The sequence below is a fragment of the Neoarius graeffei genome, chromosome 19, assembly GCF_027579695.1.
Source record: "Neoarius graeffei isolate fNeoGra1 chromosome 19, fNeoGra1.pri, whole genome shotgun sequence".
Taxonomy (NCBI): domain Eukaryota; kingdom Metazoa; phylum Chordata; class Actinopteri; order Siluriformes; family Ariidae; genus Neoarius; species Neoarius graeffei.
The window spans coordinates 297,632-317,706 of record NC_083587.1 but is presented as its reverse complement, the minus strand read 5'-3'; the positions used below and the strand labels follow the sequence as shown (position 1 = coordinate 317,706).

Sequence of the window (20,075 nt, the reverse complement as noted above, 5' to 3'; positions counted from 1 at the left end):
TTCAAGATAGGTATGGTCCACTTTTGCAATTTTGGATCTGAGGTTTATTCCAGTACCATCACAGCTTCAATGATATTGGGCACTATAGGTCTGGATTTTTCGGAAAAGGTAGAAATTTTCGGAGAGTTTGTTCCAGTAACCTAATCAATATAAAATTAGATCATACTGACTGTACAGCTGCTGCCAGCACCTTTGATCTAAAGGTGGGGCTATTAAATATTAGATCTCTTACATCTAAAGCGCTAATGGTTAATGAACTCATTACTGATCAGGAGTTTAATGTACTGTGTTTAACAGAAACATGGACTAAGCCAAATGAATATATAGCATTAAATGAAGCGAGTCCTCCTGGATACAGTTATATACACCAGCCTCGTCTAACTCGCAGAGGAGGAGGCGTCGCGGTTATTTATAACGATTATCTAGGTGTAACACAAAAACCTGGTTATAAATTTAATACATTTGAAGTTCTTCATACTCATATAATGTATGTAGCCTCGAAAAATAAGTCTACCCAGTTAATTCCATTGCTTATTATTTACAAGCCCCCGGGGCCATATTCTGAGTTTCTTTCTGAATTTGCAGATTTTATCTCAGATCTGGTTATTTCCTTAGACAAAGCTTTAGTTGTCGGAGATTTTAATATTCACTTCGATAACCCAGAAGACCCTTTAAAAACAGCGTTTGTGTCCATCTTAGACTCAGTCGGGATTAAGCAGAATGTCATAGGACCGACCCATAATGGTGGTCACACCCTTGATCTAATACTAACATTCAGATTAAACGTAGATAATATAGTCATACTTCCACAGTCTGAAGTTATCTCAGATCATTGTCTCATCTCATTCAAGATATGTCTGAGTAATAATATATGCACCTCCCCACGCTACTCTATTAAACGTACTTTCACGTCAACTACTGCACAGACCTTTATAAATGATCTCCCAGAGCTGTCAACTTTGACTGGGTCACTGTCAGCCCCTGCAGAACTTGATCAGGCAACTGAATGCTTAGAGTCAACATTCCGCCATACTTTAGATAATGTAGCTCCTCTAAAAAGGAAAATGGTCAGAGACAAAAAATTAGCACCCTGGTATAATGATGACACTCGCACATTAAAACAGACCACTCGAAAATTGGAACGTAAATGGCGTCAAACAAAATTGGTAGTGTTCAAATTAGCTTGGAAGGAGAGCTTCCTGAAGTATAGAAAAGCTCTTAGTGCTGCGAGATCAACATATTTCTCCTCCCTAATAGAAGATAACAAAAATAATCCTAGATTCCTATTTAATACTGTAGCAAAATTAACCAGGAATAAGTCCACTATCAACACATGCACACCTGCATTATGTAGTAGCAACGACTTCATGAATTTTTTTAATGACAAAATTGAGAATATCCGACAAATAATTCAAACTACTAATTTAAGGTTAGACAATGAAAGTGACCTTGTAGTTAACAATATAACTGTATCAGATCATCAGTTAGAATGTTTTGCTCCCCTAAAAGAAACTGAATTACTTTCATTAATCTCTACATCAAAAGCCTCAACTTGCGTACTAGATCCCTTACCGACACATCTATTCAAACAGATAATGCCTGGAGTAATTGAACCGCTTCTAAAAATAATAAATTCTTCTCTTATGATTGGCTATGTACCCAAATCCTTTAAACTAGCAGTTATCAAACCCCTGATTAAAAAACCTGACCTTGATCCCTGTCAGCTGTCCAATTATCGGCCAATATCAAACCTCCCCTTTATCTCCAAGATCCTTGAAAAATCTGTGGCACAGCAGTTATGCTCATATTTACATAGGAATAACATCCATTAAATGTATCAGTCAGGATTTAGACCTCATCATAGCACAGAGACAGCACTGGTTAAAGTAGTAAACGACCTACTGTTGGCGTCTGATCAGGGCTGTGTCTCACTACTTGTGTTGCTTGACCTTAGTGCAGCATTTGATACCATTGATCATTCCATTCTTCTGGATAGACTAGAAAATGTTGTGGGAGTTAAGGGAATGGCCCTCTCCTGGCTCAGGTCTTATCTAACTGATCGTTATCAGTATGTTGATATAAATGGTGATATTTCTAGATGTACCGAGGTAAAGTTTGGTGTTCCACAAGGTTCTGTCTTGGGTCCACTGCTTTTTTCTCTATATATGTTACCTCTGGGCGATATTATTCGTAAACATTGTATTAGTTTCCACTGTTATGCTGATGACACACAGTTGTATGTCTCTGCAAAACCTGATGAGAGACACCAGCTTAATAGAATTGAGGAATGTGTTAAGGACATTAGACACTGGATGCTTATTAATTTCCTTCTGCTTAACTCTGACAAGACTGAAGTACTTGTGCTAGGACCACATACAGCTAGAAGTAAGTTTTCTGATTCCACAGTAACTCTGGATGGCCTTTCTGTTTCTTCACGTGCAGCAGTAAAAGACCTCGGAGTGATTATTGACCCCAGTCTTTCATTCGAAACTCACATTGATAACATCACCCGGATAGCTTTCTTTCATCTCAGAAATATTGCAAAGATAAGAAATTTAATGTCATTGCATGATGCAGAAAAACTAGTCCATGCTTTTGTTACCTCCAGGTTGGATTATTGTAATGCCTTACTGTCTGGATGTTCCAATAAGTGCATAAACAAGCTCCAGTTAGTTCAAAATGCCGCAGCAAGAGTCCTTACTAGAACTAGAAAATATGACCACATCACGCCTGTCTTATCCACACTGCATTGGCTCCCAATCAAATTTCGTATTGATTATAAAATACTACTATTGACCTTTAAAGCACTAAATGGTCTCGCACCACAGTACCTGAGTGAACTTCTGCTCCTCTATGACCCGCCACGCCTACTTAGATCAAAAGGTGCAGGCTATCTGCTGGTACCTCGTATAGTGAAGGCTACATCAGGGGGCAGAGCCTTTTCTTACAAAGCCCCACAGTTATGGAACAGCCTTCCAAGTAATGTTCGGGAATCAGACACAGTCTCAGCATTTAAGTCTAGGCTGAAAACATATCTGTTTAGTCAAGCCTTTTGTTAATTGTGTTTATGAGGTAAAGGAGTAGATCTGGAGGGTCCTCAGACATACAGTGTTTTGGTAAACTGGGATGTATGGGTGCTGTCAGTCCCCACTCGCTTGCTCACTCGAGTTTGTTGACGGTGTAGTGGCTGGCTGCTTTATGTCCCGGGGCTCCCTCATGCCTGTGTTACCTTCTGGCTCTCTCCTTTTAGTTATGCTGTCATAGTTAGCTGCCGGATTCCCTGCTTGTACTCAGTGCAGTATGTATACTGCTCCTACTTATTCAGGTGACATTGGGCATACCTAACAACCTGTGTTTTCTTTCCCTCCCCCCCACCCCAAATCTGTCCCTCTGAGTTACATGGAGTCAACAGGAAATCTTTTGGTGGAGAGGGTGGAGACCTCGACTGGCTATCGTAGCCTGCAGGGAATCGGCCATCAGACATTCTGTCGCATGTCCCAGACCCGGTGAAATGTAACTGAATTGTCTTGGCCAGCCCTAAGGGTCCCATCTGCATCTCATCATTGCTGAGGAGTGTGCTCCCATCACCCAATCAAGCATCCAGCCAGAGCAGGTCATGATATTTTTTACCATATTAACATGCCATTGTTGTGTGTTATGCCTGATGTAAAGACTCTCGTCTCTGCGAGCCTACCACACAGATTTAATACTTGTCATTTTTAGGGCATACATAACAACGTGTTTTCTTTCTCTCTCTCCCCCCCCCAATCTGTCCCTCTGAGTTACATGTTGATCCTGGGATTGAGATGCTGGCCTCTTCTGCCCCTCGGACCTGCTTGATCCATCCTGGTGCCCTGTGTCTGGTCGGAGTTTTATCGCACCGCTCCTGTGAAGGACGGCCCCATGAGGACAGTTGAGGGTTATACCTGTTAAAACTGTTAATATTATAGTCAGGCTGTCTGTTGTTGCCCAAATGAGGATGGGTTCCCTTTTGAGTCTGGTTCCTCTCGAGGTTTCTTCCTCATGTCATCTGAGTGAGTTTTTCCTTGCCACCGTCGGCACAGGCTTGCTCATTGGGGATAGATTAGGGATAAAATTAGCTCATGTTTTAAGTTGTTCAAATTCTGTAAAGCTGCTTTGCGACAATGTTTATTGTTAAAAGTGCTATACAAATAAACTTGATTTGATTTGGGTGCAACATGGTGGCTCGGGGAGCATTAGAACAGTTGGCGGTGGCACAGTCATGTATTGGTTAATGCTGTCGCCTCACAGCCAGCATGTTCTGGGTTTGAGCCCAGTGGCTGATGGGGGCCTTTCTGTGTGGAGTATGCATGTTCTTCCTGTGCCTGTGTGGGTTTCCTCTGGGTGCTCTGTTTTCCCCTGAAGACATGCAGGTTAGGTTAATTGGTGGGTCTAAATTGACTGTAGGTGTGAATGGTTGTTTGTCTTTATGTGTTAGCCCTGTGATGATCTGGTGACTTGTCCAGGGTGTGCCCTGCCTCTCGCCCATAGTCAGCTGGAATAGGCCCCACCTTGCTTGCAACCCTGTACAAGATAAGTGGTTACAGATAATGGATGGATGGATGGATGGATGGAAAGCATAATTGGCTGTGCCCCTAGAACCAAATCAGAGTGATAATTGCCCAACAATGTTTAACTCATGTAATGGAAATTTCTAATAAACATTTCAGAACGCTTAACAGTTGTCTTTTCAGTCATTTATTATAGTAGATCATATAAAGATGTATAAAATAGGAAAGGAAAGAGAAGAATAGAAGACGACATCACTTCTGATGATGCCGAGAGTACGCGCACTCTGAGTTGTGTTTTAGGAATGTTATCTATTATACTCTGAAAGCATTCGCTCACTTCTTGTGTCTTCACATGATTGGCTCAAGATTTTCTATGAAGCTTTGTTAAAGTGTGCACCTGGCGTGCTCTGGTATGTGCAGGCGGATGCGAGTTAGGGAGAGCTCAAGCTCCCTGCTTATCACCACCGAGGTCAGGAAAGGTGGTTACATCATGAGAAGATGCGTAGTTAGGATGAACTCAAGCACCCTGCTCATTACCACCAAGGCCACAGAAAAGCGATTGCAGCATGTGGATGAACATCTCTTCTCAGTAACATACAGAAACACATAGAATAATAATGTTCATCCATTAAGTCACTTGAGCTCAACATACAGGAACACAGAGAATAATAATGTTTGTCCATTAAATTTCCCTCACACTCACTTGGTCTGCTCACATGGCGTGATGGACCATCCACTGTACCCTCTGTTGCCACATTGGATTGTGTGGGTTGGGCTGTGAACGAGCTCAAGTTCTGATCAGATCCTGTGCACTTTAAATGAAAAACACCTGAGTCAGTCCCCTCAGAATGAAATAGTGGTCAACTGGTGAATTCTCACTATGGACTTTCTGCAAAAGCAGTCAGCTAATGACTATATTATTTAGTGGTGAATAAGAGAAGAGAAAATACAAAGAAAAAGACCATCTATCTGTCTATCATACCCTAACAATGGCTACTACCTTCCTGGATCCTTCAGTAATTGCTATGTTTTGGAGTGGTTTTGAGTGATTCAAGCAACTAAAGATACCTTTTAGAGTTTATGAAATTAAAGTTACTTTCAAAATGAAGCACAATTAGATGAATTGAAAAAGGATCACTGATTTTTATGAGATTCATTAGTGATTCTCTTTGAGGCAATCTCATGCGTGTATTTGAATTTCCTGCGTCCTGCAATCAGTTGAGTTACTGTATTTCAATGGCACATCTAGATACAAGGAATCGATTGACATTTTGCAAAACAACCAGAGAAGCTCTTGTTTTGCAGAACAGTTCCCTCAACAGAAAAAGGCTTCCCCTGTCCTGACAACAACAGGACCTGTAAAGGAGGGAACTGGCCAGTACAGGGATTGAACCTGTGACCTTGGTGTTATTAGTACCACACTCTAACCAACTGAGCTAACTGGCCAAGGGAAAAAAAAATGTCATGGCTGCTAAGGTGCTTCACTAAATAGTGACGAGGCAGTGACTTTGCCTTGAACAGATGTCTTTTCTCTTGATTATTGTTTTGAAGCCCTCAGTTCGACCCACTCACATACAGTATTTACACAGGGGGATGAAAATCCCAACATCCAGTCTGAAAAACGTATTCTATCTACTGAGCAAAGTCAGCATGGATAGCTTTAACAATGTGAAAGAAGGATGCACACCTACTTCCCTTCTTCAACATGGTGGTCCAAAAGCCACCATGTGCTCTGAAGAACCACTTCTCACCAACCTCGACCCAATTGCTCACACTGAACAATAAAGCAACATCTGCTTCCTGAAACATGCGTCAAAAGAAGGAGAAGCAGGCCAAGGATCCCATGTCAGGAAATTAGGTAGTTTTAAAAGACTGGAGCCTTGAAGATCACCGAGGGAAAGGCTTCTTCCTGTCCTGAAAACAACACATCCAATAAAGGATGGAAATGGCTGGTACAGGGATGCTTTATGGCTGAGGACTACAGTTGACTGGCTAATTTTCGGACTGCAGTTGTCATGAACAGTTTTGCACTCAAGTTTCCATCAATGAACAGTTTATAACATCAACAAAACAGACTCGATGTAAAAAAAAATTATAATCACACTATCTGTTATCACCCAAATGAGCTTCTTCAAAAAAAGCTTCTGCTCACAGTCTGACCATGGACTGTGACCAGCAACCAAAATCAAGTCAGGTTGCAAGATCTTGAAAGGATTTAGGCATGGCAAGGCAAGTTTATTTATATAGCGCATTTCATACACAGTGGCAGTTCAATGTGCTTTACAGAGGTAAAAGCAAAACAGTAAACAATAGAAAATAAAATTGCATAAAATAAAGGGGGATGAAGAGAGAAAGTTCAGAAAAACAGCAGAATAAAATGGAATAAAAGTTAAGTAAAGTTTAAGACATGCAAAGACTGTGAAAGTTAAGTAAAGTTTAAAACATGTAAAGATGATATTTATCAATTAGCAGAAAGCATCTGAAAACAGCTTGGTCTTTAATCTAGATTTGAAGCTGCCAACAGCAGGAGCATTTTTGATGTCCTCTGGGAGTTGGTTCCATAGCTGTACTGCATAGTAGCTCAAAGCTGCTTCACCACACTTTGTATTAACAACAGGTTTTACCTGTAATTTTTGCTGCTGCGATCTGGTAGATCTGATTGGGTTAGGCCGCTGCAACATATCAGAGAGAGAATTGGGCCCTGTACCATTTAGAGATTTGTACACCAGCAGCAATGCTTTAAAGTCAATTCTGTAGCTTACTGGAAGCCAGTGAAGGGACCTTAGAATTGGAGTAATGTGCTCTGCTCTTTTTGTTCATGTGAGAACCCTAGCTGCTGCATTTTGAACCAGCTGAAGTCGTTTGATGGTCTTTTTTGGCAGGCCTGTGAAAAGGCCATTACAGTAATCAACCCTACTAGAGATGAAGGCATGTATAAGTTTTTCCAGATCATTTTTTGACATCAGTCCTCTTAGTTTGGAAATGTTTTTTAGGTGATAAAATGCCGTTTTAGTGAGTGCTTTCATGTGACTGTCAAAGTTTAGCTCACTGTCAATGAAAACACCAAGATTTTTAACCATATCTTTTATTTTAATCCCCTTTGTGTCAAGAACAGTGGTAATCCTGAGTCTTTCATCTTTTTTCCCAAATAGAATTATTTCTGTTTTAGCTGTGTTCAGCTTGAGAAAATTTTGTGACATCCAGTTGTTGATTTGGTCGATACACTGGTAGAGACATTCAAGGGGGGCATAATCATTAGGTGATAGAGCAAAATAAATTTGGGTGTCATCTGCATAGCAGTGATACAAAATTGAGTTGTTCTTGATAATTTGTCCAAGTGGGAGCATTTAAAGGTTGAATAGTAATGGTCCAAGGATCGACCCCTGGGGGACACCACAGGTCAAGGACATTGATGTTGAGGTACAATTTCCCATGGTAACGAAGAAGCTTCTATCTTTTAAGTATGATTTTAACCAATTGATAACTTTACCAATCAACCCAACCCAGTGTTCAAGTCGATATAGCAGTATGTTGTGATCAACAGTATCAAAAGCTGCACTGAGGTCCAGTAACACCAGGACCGATGTTTTGCCTGCATCAGACGTATGTCATTTATATCTTTAATCACCGCTGTTTCAGTGCTATGATTGGCATGAAATCCTGACTGAAAGTTATCAAAACAGCTGTTTGATATCAAGAAGGCAGTTAATTGATTGAAGACAATTTTTTTCAAGGATTTTCCTGATGAATGGTAGATTTGATATTGGCCTGTAGTTGTTCAACACTGAAGCATCTAGATTATTCTTTTTAAGTAGGGGCTTTACAACAGCTTTTTTCAGGGATGCAGGAACAATGCCAGTCTCTAGGGATGTATTTATGATCTGAAGCACATCTGTAATTATAAGGTGAAGAACAGACTTAAAAAAGTTGGTGGGCAGAATGTCCAATTCAGATGTTGAGGAACTGAGATTTTGTACAGTTTTTTCAAGAGTCTCATAATCAATCAAACAAAATTCTGACATTGTGTTGAAATTGTCTGTCTGTGTCACTGGTGATTGCAGTTTTTCAGTTATTTGCAACTGAGATATATTATGAGCAATTTTCTGCCATATTTTATCAATTTTACCTTTGAAGAAGGATGCAAACAGGTGCAAAGTTGCACTTAATAAGTACAAACTGCCTAGGTATGAGCAGAGAAAATGCAATCATGATGAAATATTTCATGATTTCATAAGCAGATGACCATTTGCAGATAGATCTTTGACTTTCTGACAGGCAGATAATCGGACAGGTGGTGATAATCAGTAGCCACACTTCCTCCTCACTGATCCTGAACACAGGTGCGCCACTGGGCTGTGTGCTCAGTCCCCTCATGTACTCCTTGTTCGCCCATGACTGTACTGCTAAATACAGCACCAACATCATCAACAAGTTTGCTGATGGCACAACCATCTTGGGCCTCCTTATGGACAATGATGGGACAGCATGCAGAGAGGAAGTGAAGGTGTTAGCCAGCTGGTGCCAGGACAACAACCTCTCTCTCAACGTCAGTATAACTAAGGAGATGATAGTGGACTACAGGAGACAGCAAGGGAGGACACACTAGCCCATCTCGTCATAGACATTTTTAGGGTATCATTTGTGACAAAATCAAAGACAGATGGTCTTCTTCTTTGTATCTTCTCTTCTCTTATTCACCACGAATAAAAATAATAGTAATAAAAAAGCCCCAAGACAAGGAATGACACTTTCAGCCTTGACTTTGCTCCATTTTGGCAACCACTCAGGGATTAATGCATTGGACCTGAAATGCACTGGGCTTCTTTTCAGTGCAAGTTGAAGCCTGCCTTCATGGTGTAAGCTGGTGGTGTCAACTGACTCTTTTATAGTGTTTGCCAATTAATTTCAGCAAGGGTGTCATCTATTTCATTTACATTACAGAACTTTGAAAATGAGAATGCTGTCAGATTTGTGGAAATCCTTGATTCACAAATGTGGTCCCAGAATATGTTCGGTGCAGTAGATTTGATATTGTTTCCTCATCAAACGTATGCACTTCCCCCCGAACTGCTGGCAATTAGCAGAAGAATAGAATGAGGTGTGTCGGGAGAAGAGAAAATATAATAGAGGGCAGCACAAGTTGCTTGGAAACCATCCATGAAGGCAGAAAATCCTTTTGTCTTCTTACACTCACAGCTAATATACCCTCCCCATCAGGGAATCAAACCCTGGACTTCCGCCTGACAGGTAGAGATACTGGCCACAATACTAACGAGGACAAAGGTCGCCACCTTGTATAGATCATGGACAGTTCCGAAAAAAATAAAAAAACAAGACAAGGAATGACCCTTTCAGCCTTGACTTTGCTCCATTTTGGCAATCAGTCAGGGATTAATGCATTGGACCTGAAATGCACTGAGGTTCTTTTCAGTGCAAGTTGAACCCTGCCTTCAAGTTGTTAGCTGGTGGTGTCAACTGATGTTCGGTGCAGGAGATTTTATATTGTGTCTTTATTGACAATTTGTCCCTGCTCAGAGAAATGCTGAAGATTGATTACTAAATTAAATAATAATGGGTCTTTTAGACAGCGCAGCGTGTTGTTCTGCGTGGCTCTTGACTCCCATCATGGACCCCAAACACTTCAGCACTGGCTAAAAAAGGTCTTCAGAGGCTCCATTTCCTCAGGACTCTGAGGAAAGCAAAACTGCCTCAACAGCTGCTGATGAACTTCTACAGGTGCACAATAGAGTCACTGATCACACACTGCACCACTCGGGCTGCACCTTGGAAGATAAGAAGACCCTGCAGCGCATCATAAAAACAGCTCAGCAGATCACAGGCACTCCACTTCCATCACTGGAAGAAATCCATCACTCCTGGTGCACTCGCAGAGCCAAAAACATTATCAAAGACCCAACCCATCCTGGACACGGACTCTTTACCCCCTGGAAAGCGCTACAGAACTCTGTACGCCCGCACAACCCGGCTGAGGAATAGTTTTTACCCCATAGCTATCACACTACTGAATTCACAGCACTCACTGCCTCCGCCAACTAATCCACAGGTCTGAACAGCACACCTCCACTCATTCAATGCTGCTATACTACTGTGCAATACAGCCCATGGCATTTGACCGGTTCTGTATATTCTGTGCTGTATATTATTATATCAGCACTAGTGCAATAACATACTAGTACAATATTCCTCTATGTGCAATACTCATGCACTTTATCATATACATAATCTTACTCCTTCATTTGTACATATTACCGTACCTCAATAATTCTGAACATCAGCACTATTTAATTTCTCCTAGGTTTGGTGAGAAAAGCAAATGCTAAACATCTTTTGCAATGCTCAGCTGTAAGTGTAGAGGTACAGTTTGGGTTTACCTATGGTATTTTGTTCAAAACAGAGTGTACATGTACATTTACTGTAACACAGATTTGAAAAACGATAGGCTTTAACACACCATTTATTGTGAGCATTGTGTTTATAGAAGAGAAAAGGCCTGGGAGTAGACAGTGCTGAGTGTGTTCATTAGAGCGCTGGCTTTATTTTGACAGATGGGTTTGATGTTTTGCATGTTGGTTTATTTTGCCCAACTGGTGAAATGAATAAGATTTCCCTGTAAATGAAACTTGGAGTGTAAGAATGAGGTTAGTGTTGGTGAAAATGCAGCTAATTTAGAACTTTATAGATTCTGTATTAAATTTTGCATTTGAGAGAGCTGATAAAGTAAGGTCTGATATTTGTTATTGCATTCCTTTCTGTGCTGCTGCTGGTAACTTAAAGAAGTAAGTGGCATTTTAACAACGCTGGGTCATTTTAACTCAGTGAAAAGAGTTATGCATTTCACCTGGCAGGTTGGGTTACTTTAACAAGGCCATTAATTTAAATTGATGTAATGGTTGGATTCTTATTTCAACCCAACATTTTGGTTATATTGAGTGCAATGCTGGGTTAAACTTACCAAATCAATGACTTGTTGTTTTTTTATTGGCTCTTTGTTGTCCTTAATTAGTCATTAGCCTAACCCTTGTTTATTCATTGTTAATCATAGCTAATCTTTAATGATAAATTATCGTTGGACACTATTAAATTAAACGTGTTCAATCTGTAAGTGCTTACAGCTATATTGGATATACAGCTATACTGGCCTGTACCAAATACTCTCATGATCTGACCAAATTGTGCAAGACATTACTTTCATTGTACCAGAATTGTTTTTCCCTCTCCTTTATTATTATCCAAACAAAGCATGTCTTATTGTAATTTCCTATAGACCCTTTGTGCACAACCTGATGCATCACGTGATAATTTCACCTGGGTGACAAACAAGCACAGTCTTTTGTGCAAGCAAGGCCTGGTCTGTCTTCAATATGGTTCATTTTTGCATTTTTTTTGGTTGTTCAAATCGTTCAAATCGAGAAATAGATAAAAACGTTTATCATATGCCTGCTATCAAGAAAAATGTGAAAGAGAAGCAAATGCTTCAAGAACAATGAAGAAATGAGTGGTTAGAAAGAATGCGACATGAGGATCTAAGCCTGAAAACTCCAGAAAAGTTTGTGAATACCCACGTTTGCAGCGAGCATTTTATTTCAGGTAAGAACTTGGATTAAAAACATTTAAAAAAAAAGTTGTAAATCAGTATGGAAGAGTTTGCATAAGAATCTCATTTTATTTCTGTTAGCATTCAGGTTAGCTTTTTCATGAAAGTGTTCGAATTTCTTAAAGGTGAACCAGCTTCCTTATTCGACAAGGAAAACCCAGATTGGGCAACAAGTGAACAACTCTTTCAAAAATTCACTTTTGTTTAATTGTATTGATATAGTGCTTTGAGCGATGAATTGACATAAATGCAACACCAAAAATTCAAGAGTCCAACCAACGACCACGTTCAGATTCTGTTAAGGTAATGGTCATACGCGTCCTGTCTTTCATTTGCGATGTGATTTGCTGAACATTTTGCTCATTTTGAGCATTTGTTTGACATTTGAGCATTTACAGTGCCTTGCAAAAGTATTCATACCCCTTGAACTTTTTCACATTTTTCCACCTTACAACCACGACCTTAAAAGTTTTTTATTGAGATTTTATGTGATAGACCAACACAGAGTAGCACATAATTGTGAAGTGAAATGAAAATGATAAATGGTCTTCAAAATTTTAAACAAATAAAAATCCAAAAAATCTGGTGTGCATTAGTATTCAGCCCCCTATACTCTGATACCTCTAAATACAATCCAGTGCAATCAATTGCCTTCAGAAGTCATCTAATTAGTTAATAGAGTCCTACTGTGTGTAATTTACGAGGTGAGGTGGCCAAGTGGTTAGAGTGCTTGACTGCCAAGCGAAGGGTTCCTGGTTTGAGCTTTGCCTCAGACGGTGATCTGGGGCTTGCCTCCTATCCACCCAGCAGTGACTGGGGACCTGGTGGAAATCCTGGGGAAGTTAAAGGCGGTGAGGAAAGGAACTGGCCACCATGCTGATGGCCTAGGCAGAGTGTGCTCTCTAACAGGCATTCCCCAACATATGTACGAAAAATGTATATGGGACTTTTTGACTTTGTGTGTAATTTACTCTCAGCATAAATACACTTGTTCTGTGAAGGCCTCAGTGGTTTGTTAGAGAACACTGAAGAACAAACAGCATCATGAAGACCAAAGAACTCACCAGACAGGTCAGGGATAAAGTTCTGGAGAAGTTTAAAGCAGGGTTAGGTTATAAAAAAAAATCCCAATCTCAAGAAGCACTGTTCAATCCATCATTCAAAAATGTAAAAAGTATGGCACAACTGCAAACCTACCAAGACATGGCCATCCACCTAAACTGACAGAGCGAGCAAGGGTCAGAGAAGCAGCCAAGAGGCCCATGATCACTCTGGAGGAGCTGCAGAAATCCACAGCTCAGGTGGGAGAATCTGTGCACAGGACAACTATAAGTCATACACTCCACAAATCTGGCCTTTTTGGAAGAGTGGCAAGAAGAAAGCCATTGTTGAAAGACAGGCATAAGAAGCCATGTAGGGGACACAGCAAACATGTGGAAGAAGGTGCTTTGGTCAGATGAGACCAAAGTTGAACTTGTTGGCCTAAATGCAAAGCGCTGTGTGTGTGGTGGAAAACTAACACTGCTCATCACCCTGCACCCACCATCCCCACTGTGAAACATGGTGGTGGCATCATCATGCTATGGGGATGCTTTTCTTCAGCAGGGACAGGGAAGCTGGTCAGAGTTGATGGGAAGATGGATGGAGCTAAATACAGGGCAATCCTGGAAGAAAACCTGTTGGAGGCTGCAAAAGACTTGAGACTAGGAAGGAGATTCACCTTCCAGCAAGACAATGACCCTAAACATACAGCCAGAGCTACAATGGAATGGTTTAGATCAAAGAATATTCATGTGTTAGAATGGCCCAGTCAAAGTCCAGACCTAAATCCCATTGAGCATCTGTGGCAAGACTTGAAAATTGCTGTTCACAAACGCTCTCCATCCAATCTGGCTGAGCTTGAGCTATTTTGCAAAGAAGAATGGGCAAAAATTTCAGTGTCTAGATGTGCAAAGCTGGTAGAGACATACCACAAAAGACTTGCAACTGTAATTGCAGCAAAAGGTGGCTCTACAAAGTACGGACGCAGGGGGGCTGAATACTAATGCACATCACATTTTTCAGATTTTTATTTGTTTAAAATTTTGAAGACCATTTATCATTTTTGTTTCACTTCACAATTATGTGCTACTCTGTGTTTGTCTCTCACATAAAATCTCAATAAAAAACTTTTAAGTTTGTGGTTGTAAGGTGGAAAAATGTGAAAAAGTTCAAGGGGTATGAATACTTTTGCAAGGCACTGTGCAAGACAGTATATTCCTTTAGGAATATGCAGATTGGTGTGTGAGAAAATGACCCTGTGGCACTCTGAATCAGCATAGCTTGATATATATATCATTGGCCTCCATCCGTCGTAAAGAGACGATGGGTTTCGGTCATGGTCGGCATCTTCTTTGGTGGCTGAACAAGCCAATTCTAGAGTGGCAGTCTCTGCCACATCCTGCACAACTGAATGTGGTGGTGTTGGCAGAAGGTGCCTTCTGTTGCCGCTGGTCTCTGAGTTGGGATCTGGTAGCTTCAGCTTCCTTCACCCCTGCTTTGACAATTTGTCTCCATGCTGACCGGTCAATCGTTGTTTCCTCCCATGAGTTTACGTCGATGTTAGCCGAATTAACATTTCTCTTGCACACATCTCTGTACCTCAGGTGCGGGCGACCAGTTGGACGTCAACCGCATTCAAGCTGGCCATATAGGAGATCTTTCGGAACACGTCCTTTCCCCATACGGCGAACATGTCCAAGACATCTCAGGCAGCGTTCACTGATCGTTCCAATCTTGGTACCCAAGATTTATAACTTTAATCAGCGCTGTTTCAGTGCTATGATTGGCACGAAATCCTGACTGAAAGTTATCAAAACAGCTGTTTGATATCAAGAAGGCAGTTAATTGATTGAAGACAATTTTTTCAAGGATTTTCCTGATGAATGGTAAATTTGATATTGGCCTGTAGTTGTTTAATACTGAAGCATCCAGATTATTCTTTTTAAGTAGGGGCTTTACAACGGCTTTTTTCAGGGACACAGGAACAATGCCAGTCTCTAGGGATGTTTTTATGATTTGAAGCACATCTGTAATTATAAGATGAAGAACAGACTTAAAAAAGTTGGTGGGCAGAATGTCCAATTCAGATGTTGAGGAACTGAGATTTTGTACAGTTTTTTCAAGAGTCTCATAATCAATTAAACAAAATTCTGACATTGTGTTGAAGTTATCTGTCTGTGTCACTGGTGATTTCAGTTTTTCAATTATTTGCAACTGAGATATATTATGAGCAATATTCTGCCGTATTTTATCAATTTTACCTTTGAAGAAGGATGCAAACTCATTGCATTAACTGAGAGAAGTTCAGGTGCTAATTGTGGTGGGGGTATTAGTTAGCTTCTCTACTGTTGAAAATAGCACACGGGCATTGTTCATATTCCTGTTGATGATGTTGGAGAAGAAAGACTGTCTTTTTTTACGAATTTCATAATTATATTTACAAAGCATCTCTTTATGGATTTGATAATGGATGTGAAGTTTAGATTTGCGCCATTTTCTTTCAGCCTTTCTACCTTCTCTCTTTAGCAATTTTACAGCTGGGTATTGCTTCCATGGTGCTTTCTGCTTGTCATTGACTCTTTTGATTTTGAATGGAGCAATATCATCCATAATTTGGGTCATATTTAAATTAAAAATTTCCAGTAAATCATCTACAGACTCTGACATTTTGGTTGAGATCCGAGAGAGAGCTTGCTCAAAGAGAACACGTGTTGTCGTTTATGACTCTCCTACCCATAGTTGTTGAGTTGTTCTGAATGTGAGGAGACATAGAAACATCAGCGAAAACACAAAAATGATCAGATAAGGCCAGGTCAACAACAGTAGTAGAAACATTAAGACCCTTTGTGATGACGAGGTCAAGGGTATGACCACGAGAGTGGGTCGGCCCCTGTACATGTTGTACTAGGTTGAAGTTGTCAATAAGTCCAAGTAGTTCTCTGGCATAAGTGTTTGCAGGATTATGTACATGCAAGTTAAAATCCCCAGATATAATAAGACAGTCAAACTCTAAGCAAATGACTGACAACAGTTCACCAAACTCTTCCAGAAAAACTTTGGCTGAATGTCTCGGAGGCCTGTAAATAGTTAATAACAATATGTTAGGAGAGCATGTAACAAGTGCACATAAGTGTTCAAAGGATGTAAAATCACCAAGTGAGGATTGTTTACATTGAAAAGAAACTTTGAATATATTTGCGATCCCTCCACCTTTTCCCTGTTGGGTAACATTCATAAAATTAAAATTTGGGGGAGCTGCTTCAATAAGGGTGGTAGGACTATTTGCTTGATCCAGCCAAGTTTCAGTTAGAAGCAAAAAATCAAGATTGTATTTGCAGATAAGATCACTAATTAAAAATGACTTGTTTGAAAGTGATCTAACGTTCTGAAGAGCTAGCTTTACAGAAAGTCTAGAAGTAATATCTGCTTGGGCACTCTGATGTTGTTTTGAAACAGGAAGGAGACTAGACTGGTTTACCCGCTGGGTTAAATATGCTCTATGTTTTCTATTTCTTATCAACACAGGAATAGAGAATGGCATAGGCATACTGGGTCCCAGCTTGTTTTCAAAACTACACCCAATGCAGGTACCCACAGCACATCATACAAGACTCTCTGTATGTTCCATTTGGTTTGAGGGTGTAAAGATTGGAGATGTCATGTATCTTTTAGATGGTGAAAAAGATTGGTAGCCAGCTGAAAGTCCTGGGTGAACACAGTTCAGTCTGTTGGTTGATTTTTGATGAGCTGGGTACACTGCTTGTCGCGACAGATTTGGGCTGGAAAAAGAGAGTGTAGCCATTGGCAGCAGTCTCTGCATACTATTAGGGAAATCCATGCAGGGGGGAGACGGAGATGGTACAATAAAATCAGAAGAGCGAGACTTTGGTGAGGTCTTTGTAAGTGTTTCCATGACTGTCTCTGTGGTGACTGTCTCCCTGATAGTCTCTGTGATACTTGCATGGGGTCGAGATGTGGGTGATGCAGCCTTGACATGATTATCTTTGGTCAGGTCCTCAATCTGGATGGAATCGCAAACTGTACTGTGAAAGGGTTACTATGGTTATGGGCATGGTAGCCACCCCTACATCAGATGTTGGAAGAACAGCTGGATGCACTGGCACCCATTTGGCCTGGTGTAGTGAAAACCCAGACCCGTATCCTTTCCCTCTGTACAGGTTTGAGCCCACAGTGTTAAAAAAATAGCTGTAACGCTGAACACCGCCTGCTGTGGTCAGATTCAGATTACAGCCTTTCTTAGAGTTAACAAAAAGCCGGGCCCAGGATCTTAGATGGGGTAAGAGAGAGCTAAGCTGAGTAAGCCAAGTGTGAATCCTGGAATCTTCTGCACTGTCCTGAGACTTCTTGTCCCATCATGACACCAAAAGGACTCATGAAAGCAAGAGCCTATAGAATGAAGATTTCACTCAAGGTCATGTGACTTGCAACTCAAGTGACACAACAAAGAAACATTCCCATACCGGGAGTCGAACCCAGGCCACCTGGGTGAAAACCAGGGATCCTGACCACTAGACCATATGGGACAGCCTTGACATGTAAAGGTCACCTTTGAAGTGCTTAGGCCATTGGTGAGAACTCAGGCATTTTCCAGAAAAGTAGCTGTTATTTTTTATTTTATTTAGTCAGGCTGGAAAAGATTACAAAACCATCTCTAAATAGTTTGGACGCCATCAATCCACAGTCAGACAGACTGTGTACAAATGGAGGAAATTCAAGACCATTGTTACTCTCCCCAGGAGTGGTCAAACAACAAAGATCATTCCAAGAGCAAGGTGTGTAATAGTCGGCGAGGTCACAAAGGACCCCAGGGTAACTCCTAAGCAACTGAAGGCCTCTCTCACATTGGCTAATGTTCATGAGTCCACCATCAGGAGAACACTGAACAACAATGGTGTGCATAGCAGGGTTGCAAGGAGAAAGCCACTGATCTCCAAAAAGAACATTGCTGCTCATCTGCAGTTTGCTAAAGATCACATGGACAAGCCAGAAGGCTACTGGAAAAATATTCTGTAGATGGATGAGACCAAAATAGAACTTTTTGGTTTAAATGAGAAGCATTATGTTTGGAGAAAGGAAAACACTGCATTCCAGCCTAATAAAATAATCCCATCTGTGAAACATGGTGGCGGTAGTATCATGGTTTGGGCCTGTTTTGCTGCTTCTGGGCCAGCACGGCTTGCCATCATTGAAGGAACAATGAATTCTGAATTATGCCAGCGATTTCTAAAGGAAAATGTCAGGACATCTGTCCATGAACTGAATCTCAAGAGAAGGTGGGTCAGGCAGCAAGACCCTAAGCACACAAATCGTTCTACCACAGAATGGTTAAAGAATAAAGTTAATGTTTTGGAATGGCCAAGTCAAAGTCCTGACCTTAATCCAATGGAAATATTGTGGAAGGACCTGAAGCGAGCAGTTCATGTGAGGAAACCCACCAGCTTCCCAGAGTTGAAGCTGTTCTGTATGGAGGAATGGGCTAAAATTCCTCCAAGCCGGTGTGCAGGACCGATCAACAGTTACCGGAAATGTTTAGTTGCAGTTATTGCTGCACAAGGGGGTCACACCAGATACTGAAAGCAAAGGTTGACATACTTTTGCCACTGACAGATATCTAATATTGGATCATTTTCCTCAATAAATAAATAACCAAGTATAATACTTTTGTCTAATTTGTTTAACTGGGTTCTCTTTATCTACTTTTAGAACTTTTGTGAAAATCTGATGATGTTTTAGGTCATATTTATGCAGAAATATAAAAAATCCTAAAGGGTTCACAAAGTTCCAAGCACCACTGTAAGAGTGATGCAGAACTGAGTGGAGATGTTATCTGTAAGAAAGTTTTCCCTCTCTCAAAGGGTTGCTGGTCACAGCCCATGGTCAGACTCTGAGCAGAAGCTTCCACCTTTGTCAGTGTGAACAACAAGTCTTGTACAAAGTGCTGTATGGGGTAAGAGAGAAGCAAACAGCAATGCGAGAAGCGTCTGATCCGAGGTCACACGCACCAACCATCGTGCCTCAAGCCGATGTAAGGTTTCAAGCAGTGGTGATCCTTTCTCATTTTGCTATCCCTCACAAGCCATGCTAACACTTGCAATTCATGGACAAACTCAGAGATGAAGAGTGACTCAGTGAAACTGAAAAATCTATGATATAACCCAGATTCCGACCAAGGTTACGGAGACGCCAGAACAGAATCCAATCGCTTCTCTGATTACAGCTCTCCAGACTCTGAGTTATCTGTGTTCCCTTACCAGAAAACCAGCTGCTGGTTGAAGCATTTGGTGGTCAGCCAAGCATCTGACAGAGAATCTTCTAATTTGTAGTCAGCCCTGTTATCCATTGCACCAAGCAGAGCCATGATAAGTGAGATCCAAACTACATACGAATTTCCATTTAGTCACTGTTCAATAGTGAGATGGAAAGCACAATGCCATGACCCAGCATCAAACCAGGGTTGCTGAAGTCATAATGCAGAGTGCTAACCACTATACTATCATACCATTCCGCCTCCCAAGGGGGGAGTGCCTGATCGCGTTGCCACAAACTCAGTGGCTAGACATGGATTGGGCCATCCCGGCCCACTTTTGGCCTGGTGTTGTGAGAACAGTCAGCTTTTTAGTTCAGTTCATTTTCATTGCTCATTTTATGTTAACACATGGCCAACTTGCAATGAAATGCAGTGGACCAGATAAGAACCAGAAACAAGCCTCTCAGCACTGGGGCCCAACAGGAGTTTAACAGAATATCAGTTAAAAAAAAGATTCAAAGTCCTAAAGATAAAAAAAAACAACGGAAGTTAAATTCAAGTGAAAATAGAAATAACTGAGATGTATGCATGCATTGTCTCAGGGTGGTAGTGTGGGGAG

General features: G+C 41.0%; 1 protein-coding gene and 2 non-coding genes across 3 annotated transcripts in view; 1 reads left to right on the top strand and 2 right to left on the bottom strand.

Annotated features, from left to right (window-relative positions):
• The window catches only part of LOC132867733 (histone H1-like), a 276,764-nt gene that overhangs the window by 237,678 nt on the left and 19,011 nt on the right, over window positions 1–20,075 (top strand). The window lies entirely within an intron of this gene.
• Window positions 5,905–5,978, bottom strand: trnai-aau (transfer RNA isoleucine (anticodon AAU)). Its single transcript has one exon. It is a non-coding gene; the product is annotated as a tRNA-Ile (tRNA).
• Window positions 17,661–17,732, bottom strand: trnae-uuc (transfer RNA glutamic acid (anticodon UUC)). Its single transcript has one exon. It is a non-coding gene; the product is annotated as a tRNA-Glu (tRNA).